The following is a 20,332-nucleotide window of genomic DNA, read 5'->3' on the forward strand; positions in this document are numbered from 1 at the left end:
CGAGCCGGATATGATTGAGGATGACAGCGGCGACGAGGTTGGAGCGACTGAGCCTGCATTGGCGGTCGGTGGTTCTAGTTCTGGCACACAGCAGTATCCACCACATTTTTTCTCTTTGGACCTGGATGCCATGAGGCAAGAGGGTGTTTCAGGGCACTCTGTTGGATTCAGAGCTAGAGATGCTGAAGGGACTGCTGGTTTGATAGAGTTCCAGGTTGGTCAGCAATTTCAGGATAAAGACGAGGCCCTGTTAAGTGTGAAGACTTACAGCATCCGGCGAGGGGTACAATACAAGGTTGTGGAGTCTGATCATCGCCGTTATGTGGGCACTTCTGAGTTTGGGAATGGGTGCACATGGTTGATTCGACTGAGTCTGCGGAAGCGCAAGGGCATTTGGGAGGTCAAACGGTACAATGGACCTCACACTTGTCTTGCGACCTCCATCTCGAGTGACCACAGGAGCTTGGATTATCATGTGATTTCGGCGTTCGTTATGCCAATGGTTAGGGCTGATGCATCCGTCAGCATCAAGGTGCTCCTAAATGCCACGGCAGCACACTTCGGGTTTAGGCCGACTTACAGGAGGGTCTGGATGGCGAAGCAGAAGGCAATTGCCCTCGTATACGGTGACTGGGATGAGTCATACAACGAGCTCCCCAGGTGGGTTTTGGGAGTCCAGTTGACGATGCCCGGTACTGTTGCAATCCTACGGACGAGCCCCGTTCGAGTTAGTGGACAAGTAGACGAGTCTCAAGCTTTTTTCCACAGACTTTTCTGGACGTTTTCACCGCTCATCCAGGCATTTCGCCATTGCAAGCCCCTAGTTAGCATTGACGGGACCCATTTGTATGGGAAGTACGGGGGTACTTTGCTCATCGCAATTGCACAGGACGGGAACTCCAACATTCTACCCGTTGCATTCGCACTAGTAGAAGGTGAGAATGTAGAGTCTTGGTCATTCTTTCTCTCCCACCTTAGACAGCACGTGACACCGCAGCCCGGTCTTCTGGTTATATCGGACAGGCATAACGGCATAAAGGCTGCGCTTGAGGCTCCGGACGGATGTTGGTTACCTCCATCTGCATACCGTGCATTCTGCATTCGACACGTAGCGGCTAATTTTGCCCTTACCTTCAAGGGCAAAGACACACGTAGGCTTCTAGTGAATGCCGCATATGCCAAGACCGAGGTTGAGTTTGATTACTGGTTTGATATTCTTCGGTCTGAAGACCCGGCAATGTGTGACTGGGCGAACCGGATTGATTATTCCTTGTGGACTCAGCATCGTGATGAGGGACGGAGATTCGGTCACATGACGACGAATATCTCGGAGTGTGTGAACTCAATCCTAAAGGGTGTCAGAAACCTCCCTGTATGCTCGTTAGTGAAGGCAACATATGGAAGGCTTGCGGAACTCTTTGTTCGCAAGGGGAGAGAGGCTGAGGCACAGATGGGAACCGGACAGCAATTCAGTCAGTACTTGATGAAGTGTATAGAGGCCAACTTGAAGACCGCGAGGTGCTTCACGGTGACTTTGTATGACCGGGATAACTCCGAGTTCACCGTAGCCGAGACAACTCCGACGGGCTCTTTCTCATTGGGTACCTACAGAGTATCGCTTGCGTCTCGGACCTGTGACTGCGGGTACTTCCAGGCACTTCATTTCCCGTGCCAGCACGCACTTGCCTGCTGCGCCTACTCACGGGTTACCTGGTCCTCTTATGTTCACAGCGTGTATCAGATTAGTTCAGTGTTCAGTGTGTACCAGATGGGATTCACACCGCCGATACCGGAGGGCTTCTGGCCACCTTACGACGGGCCAACCGTGATTCCGGACCCTGCCAAGAGGCGTGCGAGAGAGGGTCGTCCGAGATCCACTAGGATACGGACGAATATGGACGAGGCAGATTCGAATCGGCCAAAGAGGTGTGGCCTTTGTCGCCAACCCGGACACACCCGCCGGAGTTGCCCACATCTTGGAGGACCATCTCACACGGGAGCCCAGTAGTAGCGATCTTGTTATTGTTAGTGCTTATTGATTTTTTTTTTTCCTGTTACATGTTATGTTAGAGGACTTATGTAATCTGTTGATCTTTTTACCTTCTAGTAATGAAAAAGTTGCATCTGAATTTGAATATAGCTAGAAATCCCATAAATGCAAAAGTTGCTAACTAAAGAGTTATATGATTCAATGATAATACATATTCACTAATCCACTAGGTAAATACCAAATTTTTAAGTACAATAAGATGAAGAAACAACAAGGAAAAACAGCTCTAAAGTAACAGTGTGATTTGAACTCCTTATATAGCCCAATCACTAGTAATTCGAACCAGTGTGGTTCGAATTACTAAGAACGCAGCTTAAGTGTAATTCGAACTAGGGTGGTTCGAATTACTTAAAAACCCTAACTTACCTATAATTCGAACTAGGCTGGTTCGAATTACATGCATTGCTAGTTCGAACCAGCCTGGTTCGATTTACCATCAACTCTTTCTTCCTAATTCGAACTGGCCTGGTTCGATTTATTTGTAAATGCAGTTCGAACTAGCCTGGTTCGAATTACATTAAAATACGATTTGACTTATTGCTGAATCGATTTTCCTTTTGGCTCATATACGTAAATTTAAAGTGATGTTGGTTTATTATGGTGTTTTGCCCTAACATATATGTAACGTATTTCAGGAATCCCTGAAGAAGATTGCTCTCACTTGAATGAATGTTTTCCTGGCAATGAAGAAGGATCGTGAAACAGATAAAGCTTTTGGATGGGTGCTTGAAATGTAATCATTGTCCTTCTCTAGATTCAGGAGAAACTTTTTTTTTAATGAATGTTTCCTGTCATGAATTCACACAAATGTAAAAAATTACATGATTATAATGAATACTTGAATGATAGAAATTGAATTTTGTATATACTGATTTCTGTTTTATTTTAGCCATTTTTTAAATGTTCTTAAGGTATTTTAAAATTAAAAAAAAGAGAGAATGTATTTTTGGTACAATTTGTATATAAATAAATAAAAGAATGTTAGTGACAAAATAAAAGGGATTATAAGAATATCTTTCATTGAATATTTATAGTTTCATCAAATTTTTAATTAGGTTCTTATATTTTTTTTCTTTTCAATTGGGTCCCTAAGGGTATACAAGTAATTTCACAATTTACTAACAGTTTTTTGACGTTTAACGTTAACAGGGACTAAATTGAAAAAAAAAAATAATGTATAGGGACCCAATTGAAAGGAAAAAAGTATAGGGACCTAATTAAAAATTTTGCGAAACTATAAGGACCAACAGAGTAATTAAACCTAGAATAAAATATATCTTTTAAGCCATTTTCATAACATCTTTTAAGCTATTTTTTAAAAAAAATGCCTTAAAAATGGCATAAAATTATTTTGTATTAGAATAAAATATATTTTTAAAAAAATGGCTTAAAAGATGTATGAAATATATTTTATTCTCATAACATCTTTTAAGCCGTTTTTTAAAAAAATGGCTTAAAAATGGCTTAAAAGATGTTATGAAATATTTTGTATTAGAATAAAATATATCTTTTAAGCCATTTTCATAACATCTTTTAAGCCATTTTTAAAAAAAAATGGCTTAAAAAATGGCTTAAAAAATGACATAAAATTATTTTGTATTAGAATAAAATATATTTTTTTAAAAAATAGCTTAAAAGATGTTATAAAATATATTTTATTCTCATAAAATATATTTTTTAATTGTTTTGTATGAAATAAAATATTTTCTTTCATTTCTAAATTATTATTGACTATGTTGAGTATTTTATTTAAAATTTGAGTACATGCATGTATTTACCTAAGTTATTAGAACATTACAAATTTTTATAGTACTCCTAACAATTTTTGAAGCCATTTTTTTAAATTATTTTCTATAAATGTAATCGATCAAAATTTATTTTCTATAAATATTATTTTTCACAATTAAAAATATTATTTATTTTTGTTTTCTTTAATCATACTAATTTAAAGTCAGTTTTTTTTTTTCGGTCACCCAAAAAGAATAATAGAGACACTGACGCATGATGTATATATATATATATAGAAATTCTTGTGCAATTAATTTCATGTAAAATTGATAATTGAGAGTCGTTAGATAAAAGTTTAGTCAAATTAATTATATTGTTTAACGACTCTCAACTATCAATTTCATGTAAAGTTGATTATATTTGAATTTTCACTATAAATTTTTTTACAATTAAAAGTAATTATTTATTTTCCTTTTCTTTAGTCATACTAATTTATCATTAAATTCAATTTTTCTCGGTCACCGAAAAAAATTAAGTTTTATTCCATACACCCATACTAGCATTGACCTGTATGCTCCAAGAAAAAAAAAAGTAAAGAAAAAGAATAATAGAAACACTGCCCCATGCTGTGATGTAAATTGATATATATATAGTAAAAAATCAGGTGAAGTCAATTTCACGTAAAGTTGATAATTAAAATCGTTAGATAAAAATTTAATTAAATTAATCATATTATTTAACGACTGTTAATTTTGCCATAAATTTGAGTGTACCTAAATTTTCACCATATATAAATTCACTGCAATTGTATCTACCAAGTCCTGCGTTAATCATCGTATCATCTTGCCGTTAATTTTAGGGTGGAAATTCAGGTACAGTCGACTTCACGTGAAGTTGATAGGTGAGAGCATTAGATTAAAATTAAAATAAAGTTGAATGCACATGAGTTTCTACCTAATTTTAGTACTCTTCCTTCGCCAATCCTATCTTCTATTCTTATCCTTAATTTCCATACTCTTAAATGTAATTAGTCTTCAATGGCAAAACACATTTTGTCACTTTTGTGCCCGCAGAAAAAAAATGTCTTCATCTAAAAAAATGATCAATGTCTTAATGGTGTCACCAACTCTTCAAGGCCACCTGAATCCAACTCTCAATTTTGCAAAACGCCTTGCATCAAAGGGTGTCCACGTCACCTTAGCAATACCCGAAGAAACACCTCACCGTTTCCAAAACCTCAACACCCAAGAAACCAATTCCCACCACAACAACAACCCATCAAAGATCCAGCTAGAGTACTTCTCTGATGGCCTTAGCATCGACCATGATCGCAGCAAATACCCCGCGACCTTCATTGCTTCCTTGGAAACCAAAGGTGCGGAGAATCTTTCGAACCTCATGACCCACCTAAAGAAAAACGATCGAAGCTTCTCGTGCTTGATCACAAGTCTTTTTATGCCGTGGTCAGTGGATGTTGCCGTTTCTCATGGAATTCCTTGCGCTGTGCTTTGGCCCCAAGCTTCTGCTCTTTTTTCCATTTACTATCGCTATGTATGCAACGCGAACCATTTTCCCGACATGGAGAATCCAAATGAGACCCTTCAGTTACCCTCACTGCCGATGCTAAGGGTCCGAGAACTTCCTAGTGTTTTACTTCCTTCTTGCCCTCCCTACCTCAAGAAATTGCTGATGGATTTTAAACCAATCTTGGACAAAGTGAAATGGATTCTAGGATCTTCCGTTTACGAGTTTGAAGAGGAGATAGTGAACTCCATGGCTTCACTGAGCGGTATCCTTACCATTGGACCCCTTGTGTCACCTTATTTGTTAGGACAAAAAGAAAGTGAAGATTCTGATGATCTTAGTGAAAATTTTTTGAGACCAGAAGATTCTTGTCTACAATGGCTTAATGAAAAGGCAACTAGTTCGGTTATCTACGTGGCATTTGGTAGTTTAATGGAGTTTTCACAGAAGCAAATGGATAACATCGCAACTGCTTTGAAGAACACAAAGAAACCATTTCTCTGGGTGATTACGCCACAGAAGGGTGGTGCTGAATTGCCGCAAGGGTTCTTGGAAGAAATCAAAGAAATGGGGTTAGTGGTGACATGGTGCCCTCAGGCGAAGGTGCTAATGCACCCTGCGGTGGCTTGCTTTGTAAGCCACTGCGGGTGGAACTCAACCCTGGAAGCGGTAACGGCCGGCATACCGATCGTTGCCCTTCCAAACTGGTTGGATCAACCGACGAATGCTAAGCTTGTAGAAAATGTGTTTAAGACTGGGGTGAGGATGAGGATTGGGGAAGAAGAAGATGGGGTTGCGAGCGCTGAAGAGGTTGAGAGGTGCATTACGGAAGTCATGGAGGGTCCCATGGCTGAAGAGATTAAGATGAGAGCAGTGGGGCTAAAAGAGGTTGCACGGAAAGCGATGGTGGATGGTGGTTCGTCAGATAGAAATATCAATCGGTTTGTCACCGAAATTTCTGGAAAATCCACTTAGAATAGTCAAGTTGCATTTGAAAAATGGAGGCCACTCAGATAAAGACGTCTAAAACGTCTTTTTTTTTAAAGATGTTTTCATGTTGTGTTTTAATTGGTTTCTATATAATTTATTCGGTGTTCCTCATCATATATTATTAAATTCTTCAAAAGATTTTCTTTCCAAAAACAATAAAAAATATTTAATTTAGACTAAAACAAAAAGGTAATGATTAACTATTAGATTTTTTTTAAAAGATTATTTACAAAAAAAATATATCACATTCATAAATATATATATATATATAACAAGCTCTTAAAATTTTTATAAATAAAAAAAGAATTAATTTTTATAAATAAAAAAAGAATTAATTTTTATTAGTATAATATATAAAATAATTACTATATTATTATTATATTATAGATTAAAATTTACTAATTTAAATTTTGTTTTTATTTTTAATATAAGCATTAGAAATAAATAAAATTTTTATAACTAAATGTAGTGTAACAAAATATATAATATTAATTAGTCCTTAAAAAATTCAAAAAAAATAGTTTCTTTCATTTTAGTAAAATAACTATTTATTAAAGTAGACAAATTAATTATTTTCTTCTCATATACAGTTTTTTTAAGACATAAAAGTAATTAATTAGGACATTGGTTAAGATAATTAAAGTCACTATTTCATTAAATTTTTAATTTAAAGAAAAATCCTAGTTAATTTTGGTATAGAAATTTCGAATTTGAAAATATTGATAAAAATTATGTTGAATTTTGATTTATTTGATTCTCATTTAAATTAATCACTACATAAGTTAAAGTTCTATTTTGAAGTTATATTCGAGCTTTAATATGATTTTTAAAGTTTCAATTTACTTAGTTTGATTTTCTAACTTAGGTATCCGTGACTCATATTAGGGTTTTAAGTGTTTAGTTGAAAAAAAAATAAGGTAAAAAAAATTTCAATTGTCACATCAAACAGTCGCTAGAATGTATAATGTAACAGTCGTTAGTCCATCTCAGCATGTCGTTAACGATTTTGTGAGACAGTGACAAAAATAAGATTAGGAACCAATGTGAGTCATAACTATTAAGTTGGGAGACTAAATTGAGTAAATCGAAATTTTTGAAATTAGATTGAAATATAGTTGTTAGAACCGAACCAGTGATCGAACCGGTCAAGCTACTGGTTTACTGGTTTATTGGTTCAACCGATAAATCACTGGTTGAACCGATAAAACCGGTCTCACGTAAATATAAAATATAAAATAGTTAAAAACTTAAAATTAAAATTGAAATACATATCTTCACTAACATTTTATGAAGAATCAAGTCTCAACTTCTAAAAATAACTAATATAAAAAAAATCATAAAATTTTAATACTACAATAGTATCTTATTTTGACACAATAAAAAAATAATTAATTCACAAAGTCTATCATCTAACTATAATATCAGTAGATTTTAACACTAATATCAAAACAAATAACCTTAATCACAATACTAGCAATAAAATAGATCAAGTAAATTAATAAATTTTTAGTGAAATTTATATTTATATTAATAACGGTATATAATTAAAATATAATTAATTTTAAAAATAGAAAAAACAAAAATTAAATTAAATTAGATATTTATGTATACTATATAATTAGTATTTGTCAAATATAATACTTAGAAGTGCAATGGTTAAGTGGCAAGTAGAAGTTGCTTTTGCTTTGCATTGGTTCTTACCGGTTCATACCGGTTTTATTCCTTAAACGGTCCAAAGAGTAAAACGAACCGAACTAGAATTCGGTTCTAGTCCGGTTCACTAGTTTTCCGGTCGAACCAGCCGATCCAATTCGGTTTTTACAACTATGGATTCAAATACGAACATAATATCAGAGACCAATAAGTATTATCTCTTTGTTGACAATTAAGTTGTTTTAATGGTAATTAAGATCTAATAATGGTTTATAATAAAAGAAGCATTCTTTTGCAACAATGAACCAGTATCTGATCTGTAAGATGATCGAATTGGATCCACACTCTAATCATATAGAAGTAAATATGTTTACAAAAGTAAACAAAAAAAATTATTGACTTTGTTTAAAAATAAAATTTTTAAATATTTTTTTATTTTATGGATATATTTGATATCTGATCCAAACATAAAAAGTGCGAATATCGAATTTGTTATCAATTTTTGTAGTGTTAGCCCTCATATTATCAATTTGATTCATATATAATTCGGATGATAAATTATTTGATGACGTGCTTCCTTTTTTACTGTGAGTCTGTGATATACTTGTTTATTATTATTATTATTATTATTATTATTATTATTATTATTATTATTATGTACATTAAAAAATAACAGGCCAAATTATTACCATAACATAATAGAAGTATGGAAGTTTAGCATTCTTCTCTAATGGAAGAAACAAAATTATTTTCAATAGTTTATTTAACGTTTAGTAGAATAAAAATAAATTTTATTAGAATAAATTTTAGTACGAGTTTAATATTTTTATTCGTCATAAAATATTTATAGAATTACTCGTAGATAAATTTTGGAAAAAAGAAAAAAAAACATGATTTTTAATTTTATTTTTTAATAATATTAATTTTTTACCGTATATAATTATTCAATTATTCTTTAATCATATATAAATAAATTACTCTTAATAAGATTTTTTTGTGTTATTTAATTATCTTTTTTAAAAAATAATTAATTATTTAAATAATTAAACTTTTCACAACAAAAATAATAAAAAAATTATGAACAAAAAAAATTAACTATCCTGATAATTTTTTGTATTTTTATTCATATTTTAATTATAAACATAAATATAATTTAATTATATTATTTATGAAATGTGACTATAGATGTAGATAAAATTTAGTTATATTACTTATATATAGTTTCATTGTATTGTATTACTTATAAGGTTAGATTATAATTATGACAATAGAATTGTTCTTGTATTTTTATATGTGTGACTAATTGGTGGTGTTAAAACCTTACTCTTAATTATAAATAAGGTTTATAATTTAAAAAATCAAAGACTCAATTAAAAAGATACGAAAAAAATGATGTTAAAATATTCTAACTCTTTAAAATAAAAATATTCGAAATTCAATTAAAAATTATTTAAAATTTAAACTCAATAAAAATTTATATTCAATGTGTTTTGTATTAAATATATTTAATAACCTATTATATCATATTGGTTGAAATTAGTTTTTATAATGTTGATTTTTTAATAACACTTTATTAAAAAAATTATCTTTTCAGAATTTTTTAAAAACTAATTAATATTATATATATTTTGTTACATTACATCTTGTTATAAAAAAATTATTTATTTTTAATGCTTATATTAAAAATAAAAATAAAATTTAAATTAGTAAATTTTAATCTATAATATAATAATAATATAGTAATTGTTTTATATATTATACGAATAAAAATTAATTATTTTTTTATTTATAAAAATTTTAAGAGCTTGTTATATATATATATATATATATGATGAATGTGATATATTGTTTTATGTAAATAATCTTTTAAAAAAATCTAATAGTTAATTTATTAACATTTTTGTTTTAGTTTAAATTAAATATTTTTTATTGTTTTTGAAAAGAAAATATTTTGAGGAATTTAATAATATGTGATGAGAAACACCGAATAAATTATATAAAAACCAATTAAAACACAACATGAAAACATCTTTAAAAAAAGACGTTTTAGGCGTCTTTATTTGAGTGGCCTCCTTGAAAAATACAGTCTTCTATCCTAATAAATTAGTCCTCCATGCTTCATCACGTTTCTTGTAATAGTTTGGCGACACAGTGATAGAAAGTTTTGTGCATAGGAAACTGCATGCGTAGGCACTTTTTGTGTGCGTACACATCAGTAGTCTCATGTGACTAATTATTTTTTTGGCTATTAACATGTGACTGACTTATTAAAGCATGTAGATACGTCTATAAGATTTTTTTTTTTTAAATAAAAAACTTTCAATTTTGTCTTATCTTCAAACTTTATTTTTGTATAATTTTATATAAAATTAGAGTCTGAAAAAAAATTAAGTTGTCATAAATTGATGTTGCTTTTCTATTTCAATGGCTAAATAGACTAAATCTTTTATTATTGTATAATAGTAAAGTTCGACTTTATGTGTAATTTTTGTTTAATTCAATAAAAAATCATCCCATAAAAATTTTAATATTCTTTTTAATATTAGCCTTGTATGTTAAAAATAAAAACTCTTTGTGATACTTTTTTACTGATTGTGAACCTTGTTTTAACATACAAAATTTTTTAAAAAATTTGTTGTGGTATGATAATAGCACAGACCGATTTTTCATAATGTATGATAATGGTACAAATCGATTTCTAAAAATTTTCTTCATCTTCTCTCAACTGTAAATTGATCTTTTCCCGTACCTTCTTCTATATTTTTCTAACTCATTCCACTATAGACCAGCATTGTCAGAAAATTTGGTTACTACCAATCGAACCTTCTTTTCCTCTAAAAGGATACAACATGCAAAAATCGACTCTACGTTCCTTTTCCATTGGAAACAAGTTTTAGCATCAACTTTTCTTTTAAAAGCTGGAATTTGAATCTTGAAAACCTTTCTCGCATATGAGATTCCTTCGTCATCACTAGCACAATCCTCAAGTCTCATTGATTTTGATTTTGAAAAAAAATAATAAGACCTCACAACACTCTTTTCGCGTGTATTGCTCGAATTAGGACACTCGTGTTTATACTTAATTTGTGATTTTTACTCTCTTTTGAACTCAACACTCTTGCCTTTTTTCATTCTTAGATCGCTTTAACAAGTTGCACTTCAGAAAATAAGAAATTAAGATACCAAACTAAGATAATTTGAATAGAGTAATTCTCCACATCCAGCTAGGAATTTTACATCCAAGTTCATCTAAGTGATTTGAGTTATGCATTCTTTTTCCCGTTTTCTTCCCCTTCCTCCCTTGTGCTTCTTCTTTTCCGCCTTTTTTTTTATTATTTTTTAATTTCGTTACTGTCGTCACCAACAACACCTCTTCTTTCTCCTCCTCCTCCTTCTATTGGAATTTCGTCTCCTCCTTTCTTTTCATCCTTCTCCTCCATCATCATGATCATCATCGTTATCATCGTTATCGTCATTGTCTTCTTCTAATACGTATCGTCGTTATCGTTATCATCGAATTCGAATTTACATAATGGACAATTTTCAGTTCATTTGGTATTATACAATGATTTTGTTTAGAACTAATTTTTGGTTCATTCGAGACGCAAGTATTTCTGAATTCGAATTTATATAATGGACAATTTTCGGTTCATTTGTTATTATACAATAGTTTCATTTTGATAATATTTTCGGTTCATTCGAAAAGCAGGTGTTTCTGAATTCGAATTTATATAATGAACCATTTTCGGTTCATTTGGTATTATACAATAGTTTCGTTTTGATAATATTTTCAATTCATCCGATCACCATAGAGAATCAGAATCAATAAGATGTTAGCAAAATGTTGGTGTTGTTGGTGATAACGATAATGATGATAGAAGAGAAAGAAGAAAAAAAAGGAGGAGATAAAAGAAATTCAAATAAAAAAAAACAGGAGGAGGAGAAGGAAGAGGAGGAGATGGATGTGGTGGTATGGTGGTGGTAACGATGACGATAATGAAAAAACAGATGAAGAAAAAGGAGAAGGAGAAGAAGAAGAAGAAGCAAGAGGAGGAGGAGGAGGAGGAGAAAAAAGAAGAAGAAGAAGACAAAGTCCCGCAGCGTAAACTAAATAACTTAGATAAACTTGAATGTAAAATTGCTTGGATGTGTAACAGGACTCATTTGAATAATAGAAACTTTTGATTTGACAAGAAAATAACCAAAATATATAAACAGAAAAAAAAATAATGAGTGACACTAAAGTGACAGAAACAAAAAAAATGAATCCTAATTGGAACCCAAAGTCATTCTGAAAAGCTAAATAAAGCTGAAAAATTTATGATTTTTTTTTTGTTGTAGAAGCTTGAAAACTGTATTTTGTTTTTGCAACTCTTTTTTTTTTTTTGCAATTTTTTTTTGCAGAGGTTGATTTTAAGATATAGTAATTGTAGAAACAAAAATTAAATAAAAATTTTTGAATTTTTTTTCACTCTAAAATAAATTTGCAGAAATTAAAGAAAAAAACAAAGAGATTATACAAAAATTCTAAAATGTATAGATAAATAAAAATTTACCTATGACCTGTAACTTATGCCAAATGGCAAGAAAATTAGGGGCGAAGAATGAAAGGATAAGAAAAGATACAGAAAAAAATTGGAAGGAATAAGAAAAAAGACGACATAGCAAAAACATAAAAAGATAGATAAAGATTTTTTTTATTAGACCTCTAAGAAACTTATTCTTAGCAACATAGGTCACTGAAAAGATTTTTTTTACTAAACCTTCAAAAAATTTGTCCTTGGCAACCTTGATCAGAGAGATCAAAATTGAAAGAACTAACACTAAAGAATTACTTTAGGTTAAATCCTTCAAATTTCTTAATGCAACACGCGAACTCACTCACCTCACTTAATTACATAATAAAAAATGTGCATATTAGCACCCATAACATTTATTCATCAAAAATTTTATAAATTGTCTCACAAAAAGTGTTTTTTTTTTTTTTTGGTGACTAAACAAGGAAAGAAACAAAGCAAAAACTATTCTAAATCCGAGTGGATGATTCGTTGGAGATCAACACTAGGCTTAGACCAAATAACATGATTAGAGTTACTCTTGGCACCATATTTAGCCATCCAATCCGCAGCTCTATTTGCTTCTCGGGACACCCATTCAACGTGAACAAGCCAATGACGAGATAAAAGCTCCTGAATCTTGTGAACCAAATCTGTTACTTCAGATGGATACCCACTTGTAAGCTCATGCATGATGGGCAGAATGTCAAGGCAATCTGTTTCACATATAATATCCCTCAAACCGCAATCCCAAGCTAAAACCAGCCCCCTCCAAGCAGCAAATAATTCACATCTGATTATAGACCAAGGGGGAATGCTTCCAGAGCAGCCCGAGATCCAATCTCCCTTAGAATCTCTAATAATACACCCAAATCCCGCTAAATTTGAATCCATATACAAGCTTGCATCACAATTAACTTTAAAACTATTGCCTACCGGTGGTTCCCAACACAGGCAATTTCGGAGAGACCTAAAGGCATTGCTTCGATTCCTGTAAACCTGTAAGTCCTTGGCGGTAATTCTGGCCAAGGCAACAACCTTATGGTCTGTCCAAGGGTTGTCAGTGTTGAATATGTCATTGCACCTATGTGTTTAAATAGACTCCTAACATATTAGTCTAAAAGATACTATAAGATAATTTAATTTAAATCTCCTAAAGATAAAATAACTTAATTTAAATAATATTTGATCTTATTGGATTATATCATATTGATTTAAATTTAAAATACTTAAAAATACTACTACACAAATTAGAACTAAATCAAATTTTTTAACAAACCTTAATAACAAAATCAACTAAAAATAGACCTAATAAATTCAAAAATAAATATTAAGTTTGTGTCTTTTACTGGATTTAAAAATCACATTGTTGGGATTCTTACTGTCCTCACTTATTCTAATAGGCCTTATAAGTTGTCGCCATTTCAACACCACTGCTTTTGGAAAGAACTCTTGGTTTCCTTGATGTCCAATATCGACATAGTATAATTCTTCTGGTATTCAGATTCTTGAAGATGATAAGATTACCATTCTATCTCTTATTTCTAAAATGACAAAAATATCCTCCTAAATACGTATCATATGGTTGGCATTGCCATCATCTTAACGTCAACGCGATCTTTTTGCATGGAGAATTGAATAAAATTGTGTACATGAGACCTCTACCAGGATTAGCCATCACATCTTTTGATTTGGTTTGCAAATTTGATAAGTCTCTTTACGGACTCAATCAAACAAGTAGGCAATGAAACCTCAAACTATGTTCAATTCTTGTTGCCAACAATTACAAACAATCAAGGAACGACTATTCTTTATTTACCAAATTAGATGTTGCCTCTTTCACGGTCATACTAGCCTATGTTGATGATTTGGTATTAGATGGAAATGACCTTGCTGAAATTCAATTCATCAAAGCTATTCTCGATGATCAATTCAAAATCAAGAAGCTTGTCAATCTCAAATATTTTCTTAGATTCAAAGTTGCAAGAACCAAAGCTAGAATCATTCTTTGGCAGCGCAAATATGCCTTGGATTTATTGGAGGAGTGTGGACTTTTAGGTGCCAAACCAGCCTCAATTCCTATGGAATACTTATTGAAGCTCTCCAAAGAATCTAGCTCCCCCTTCACTTATGTTCAGAGATATTGCAGATTGATTGGCTATTTAGTTTTTCTCACTAATACACAACCAGACATTAGCTTTTTATTTGGAAAACTCAGTGAATTCTTAGGAAAACCATATGATATTCATTTACAGGCTGCATTTCGTGTTCTATTTTTCGCAGCTAATTCTGAACTTAGACTCTCTGACTTTTCTGATTCTGATTGGGCAGTGTCTCGATACTCATCGCTCTATCACATGTTTTTATTTCTTTCTTGGCTCTTCCCTCATTTTTTGGAAAAGCAAGAAATAGTCCACTGTTTTTAGATTATCTTCTGAGGCAGAATACTCGTAGACTTTCTTACCTCCTCAAGGATCTTTACATTCCTCATCCTCAACCAATTTCTCTTTACTATGACAGCTAATCTGCCAGCCATATCACAACTAATCCGGTCTTCCATAAGTACACCAAACACATTGACATATACAAGGTCCATAGTGGAATGCTTCATCATTTTCCAATTCATACATCTCATCAAGTTGCGGATTTCTTCACTAAAACCCTATCTCCAGACTCCAGTTCTCTTTTTTTCATGTGTTTCCAAGCTTGGTATGTTTGATTTTTATCAATCAAGTACTACCACATTGAGGGATCTTTATGAGCTAAAATTTAGAAGATAGTTGGTCATTAGTAAAATATTATTAGATGATTAATAGCTAGTTAGTTAAACTATTTCTTGTAATGAGTCTGTAAACTATAAGCTGATATAATTAGAAAGGGCTGCTAACAGTTTTAGGTATCTTGCTATTTAACACTTTTAATTACTCTAATCACACTTTTTCTCTCTGTGCTCACTGGAAATTTTTTTCTCCTTCCTTTTTGGCTTCTCTGCATCTTTCACAAGTCAATTTGTACTTTTTTTTTATAATTTTTGTTAATAATTATTTTGTTTAATTCAGATTTATTATATAAGAATTTTTCATTTTTTATTTCTACTTGCTTAACATATTTACATGACATTCATTAAAATACTATACAAAAAATATTATTATGTTGAACATCAGTGATGTGAAATTTAAAATCCTAACTCCATTTAATAGCTATTCTTGAGATTTTTTTTATTCAATTTGTTGCGTTATCATAATTTTTTGTATTTATATGAAAATATAATTTATATATATGTTTTACGAGAATTTTTTTTTATTAAAGATAGGAAGACTCGAATTCGCAACTTCTAAATGAATATGGAGAAACTATGTCATTTGAGTTATAATTCGTTGATGTTTCACGAGAAAAGTTGAAGAATGAAAACAAAAAAATTCCATGCAATAAAATGTTGCCAAAGTAAAAGTATATGACCAATATATTATGTATGAGTAAAAGCGGAGTAGGTAATGATAATGTCGTTAACAAACTTAGACGATAAAAAAGGGTAAATAATTATTTTTAATCATAATTATTAAAATAGGCTTATTAACAATAAAACAATTATGTTATAATATATATTAAAATATGTAATATATAGTGAAAATAAATTAATAAATAATACAATATTTATAAAAAATATATTATAATTTATTTTTAATGTACAAAAATATTTTTACAGTAAAATTATACGTGTGAAAATATTAATAGCTTTTCAATTGATACTGCATTTGGAACAAAATTAATAAAATAATAATATTAATAACCTTGAATAACATTATAATAGGAAGGATATTTTAGAACAAGTAAACAAAAGGTTATTACCATATTAATTAAAATAGAATGTAACATTAGACTAAATAGTGTGTGAGTAAATTCTCTCGTTATATTTGTCACAAAAAAATCCTCTATTTATTATAGCTGAATCATCAAAATTACTAATTCATAGAACAATTTTGTTAAATAACCAATAAAAAATGCAGTCAATTGTAAGTAATTAGCAATTTTTTCTTTTTGAATATTTTTTTGGAGAGAATATAGATTTAAATTATTATAAAAAATATTCAAAACCTAATAAAAAATCTAAAATCTAAAAAAAAAATATACAATATCAAATAATAGTAAACATCTAAAATTATTGTCAAATTATTAAAGATTCATTTTAAAAATTTTTAATAAAAAGAAACATTTGAAACATAACAAAATACATCCAAAATCTTTTGGAGGGAACGTGAATTCAAGTTATCTTGAGAAATATTTAAAATCTAATAAAAAAATTAAAATCTAAAAAACATTCTAAAATCAAATAATAACAAACATTTAAAATTATTTTAAAAATTACTAATAAAAAAAACATCTAAAACGTAATAAAAAAAAACGGCGAAAGCTAGTGCACTCTAGGCAAAGTAGGGAGTGCACTCTAGACAAAGTAGGGAGTGCAGCACTCTTTAAAAGTTAACTTACTATTAAAAGTGATTAGGTAAATTAAATTTATTTATTATTGTTATTATTTTTTTTTTTTTGTCATGGACTGAACAAACAAACCGGCACTAACAAAAAAAACTAATTCACTCGTTTAACACAAGACTATCTTTACACCAGAAAAGTACTCAGAAAAATTTGATCGAATTCTTCCATTACTCTGTTATTGTTGATGTGATGTCTTCAAGCATTTTCACTGTTTTGTTTGCTAGCATGTGCTTCCACTATTGTTCTGTCTAGCCACAGGTTTTGACGCTCTTGAACCCACCCCATTTCACCTCTACTGTAAATGGACCTTCAAAGTCCGAAAAATTGCTGCCATAGAAAAGGAAGACGCTGTCTGTTGCCGCTGCTGGTTGGCTAACTCCAAACGTAAAACTGATTCTGTAGAAGAACCCGGTCTCCATGAAAGGCGTCATGATTCTCAAATGACGACGCAATCAAAGCATAAAATACATGACAGTTACAACAAGTCCATTATCTTTTATTTCAAATTATCTTCAACGTATACTGTACGTAATATAATGAAAATTAAAATACAATTATATTTAAACAATTATTTGTATTATTTTTTATTAATTTATTCAAAAAATAATTAAATTTTGAAATTAATTGGTATAAAATATTGCAGATATAAAATTAAGAAAAATTTTTATTTGTATAAGAATGAACCTAATAAATAATTATTCTATTTAATATATAATTAAGAGTATTTCTTTCTTTGCCAACGAGTTATAGTTCAAATGATATAGTCTCTATATTCACCTAAGAGTTGGTAAAAAAAAAGAATACTTTTTTAATTAACTTTTTAAACATTAATTATTTATTTTACATACAATATAAAAATAAATAAATATAATATTTATTGAGTAGACGCAGTTATGTAAAATTTTTTTATTGTCATAGTATTTAAACCAAAAAAAGAAAGTATTATTTTAAGAAAAACTAATAATATATTTTTAATAATATTCTTAATACAAAATAATAAATTTTAAATATTTTTTTTAAATAATATATATTAACTAAAATAATATAATTATCCCAAATAATATATTATAAATATAGTAAAATGACATATTTCAATAAAAAATTGTTAATAAAAACTTATATGAATTTTTATTTCGCACAAAATAAAATTATTATATGTTTGTTTGCTTTTTACGTTGTATATATATATTTTTAATTAAATTAGTATAATACAAAATCTTTTATCATTATGTTCATATTTAATGTTTTAATTTTATTTTTCACAAAATAAAATTATATATATATATAACACAAAATTTTTTATCATTGTGTTTATATTGAATATTATAATTTTATTTCACATAAAACAAAATTTATTTAAATTTTAATATTATATTCATAATATATATATATATATATATATATATATATATATATAACACAAAATTTTTTATCATTGTGTTTATATTTAATATTATAATTTTATTTTACACAAAGCAAAATTTATTTAAATTTTAATATTATATACATAATATATATTTAATATTATTTTTTTAAGATTCTAATATATCTTTTTTTTTCTAAATTTAGTACATGAATTTTCAACTTATTTTTTATGTATTGTTTATTTTAATTCTAAAGTCCAATAACATTTTTTTTTGTACAGACATGTTTTTAATATTTATATACTATTTGTTTATTTTAAACTTTAGCCCAATATCTGATACTTACAAAAAAATCTAAAACTTGTAAAAAAATGATTAACCTGATTAATAGGTTACCTTTTTAAATTTAGACTATTCAAATAAAATATAATAAATAAAGAGTTCAGATTTAACGAATTCATAAAGTGTGCAGCACTCCATACTTAACAAAGAGCGTTTAAGGATGAGCAAAAAAAAAACCTCCAAAACTTAACAAAAATGAAATATCCAGTTGGTTACACTACTAAGTGTGTGTTTGGATTGCAGTTTACAAACGGGAGTTTGCATAAAATTGATTTTGTAAAATTGATTTTGATGAAAAGTAAGTTTGGGTTAACGTGATTTATGTTTGGCAATCTTTATATCAAAATTGATTATAGTAAAACAAATATTGTTTGAATTATACTACTCAAAATCACTTTTAGATAAAAAATTACTAAAAGAGACATCAATTTAAATAATTTTTTTATATGTATGCAAAATCAGAATACTAACAAAAATAATATAAAGAATATTTATCATATAAATAAAATAAATACAATAAAAAAAATGAAAGAGAGTACTATAAATTTTATAATATCAAACAAAAAGAAAATATTCTATAATTTTTCTAGTACTATTAGTACTCTTTAATTTAGTATTATTTTGGACTATAAATTTTCATTATTTATGGCTTTATTGTTACTTATAATTAATTTTTTATTTATTTTGTCCTTTTTTATATGATCATAGATAATTTATATTATACAAAATTTTGATAATAAACGTAGTATATAATAATTATAATTACAAATTTTATAAAGTCATAATAAAAAATAAAAAAATTAATACAAAACAAAAATAGAGTACATCAAAAAATAGAAAAAAATCATACAGATAAGAAATAATAAAATTCCATAAAATCAACAACATATATCATATGAACAAAAAAATACAATAAAAAATAAATAAAATTCGTATGAATAAAATCAAATAAAAAATAAAAAAATTTCATACACAACATAAATATAATGCAGGAAATGATAGAAAAAAAAGAATTCATATGAAAAAAAATAATAAAAATATCTTTAAAAAAAGGTCAACAACATTTGTCATATGAATAAAAGAAATACAATAAAATAAATAAATAATTATATGAACAAAGCCAAACAAAAATTAAAAAAAGATTTAATAAAAAATATATCTATAAAAAATAGTATAATAAATAATAAAAAAAACTTATAAAAATATAATATGAGAAATCAGAACACTACACAAATAATATAAAAATATTTATCATATAAATAAAAAAATATAAGTAAAAAATACAATCAAAACATAAAAATTTAAATATGAAAATGAGTATTAAAAATAATAAAAAAATTAAAATATTTAATTTGCTGGTGATTAAAATAAATTTCAACTATTTTAATGAAAAAAAAATTGTAACTAAGAACTATGAAGAAGTAGGAAAAACTATAAAGAATTATTGTGAAGGTAATAGTTAGTGGTATCCTTTTTATAGAAGAAAATGAAGGGTAGGATTGGTAAAAAAGAAATAAAATTTTTACCTAATTTTCCAAAGACAATAAGCAACCATGAACGTGAAACGCAGAAGCTACAAATTTTAGCTTCTCCTGAACGTGCGTTCAGAAGCAGAATCAATTCTGCGTTCA

General features: G+C 29.0%; 1 pseudogene across 1 annotated transcript; it reads left to right on the forward strand.

Moving 5' to 3' along the window:
- Window positions 1–4,677: 4,677 nt before the first annotated feature.
- LOC107648120 (UDP-glycosyltransferase 84B2 pseudogene) lies at window positions 4,678–10,153 on the forward strand (annotated as a pseudogene). The gene is made up of 2 exons (XR_015902670.1): window positions 4,678–6,306; window positions 10,032–10,153. The product of XR_015902670.1 is annotated as a UDP-glycosyltransferase 84B2 pseudogene (transcript).
- The last annotated feature ends 10,179 nt before the right edge of the window (window positions 10,154–20,332 follow it).

Source organism: Arachis ipaensis, chromosome B1 (assembly GCF_059453495.1).
Source record: "Arachis ipaensis isolate K30076 ecotype BB chromosome B1, ASM5945349v1, whole genome shotgun sequence".
In the NCBI taxonomy this organism is placed as follows: domain Eukaryota; kingdom Viridiplantae; phylum Streptophyta; class Magnoliopsida; order Fabales; family Fabaceae; genus Arachis; species Arachis ipaensis.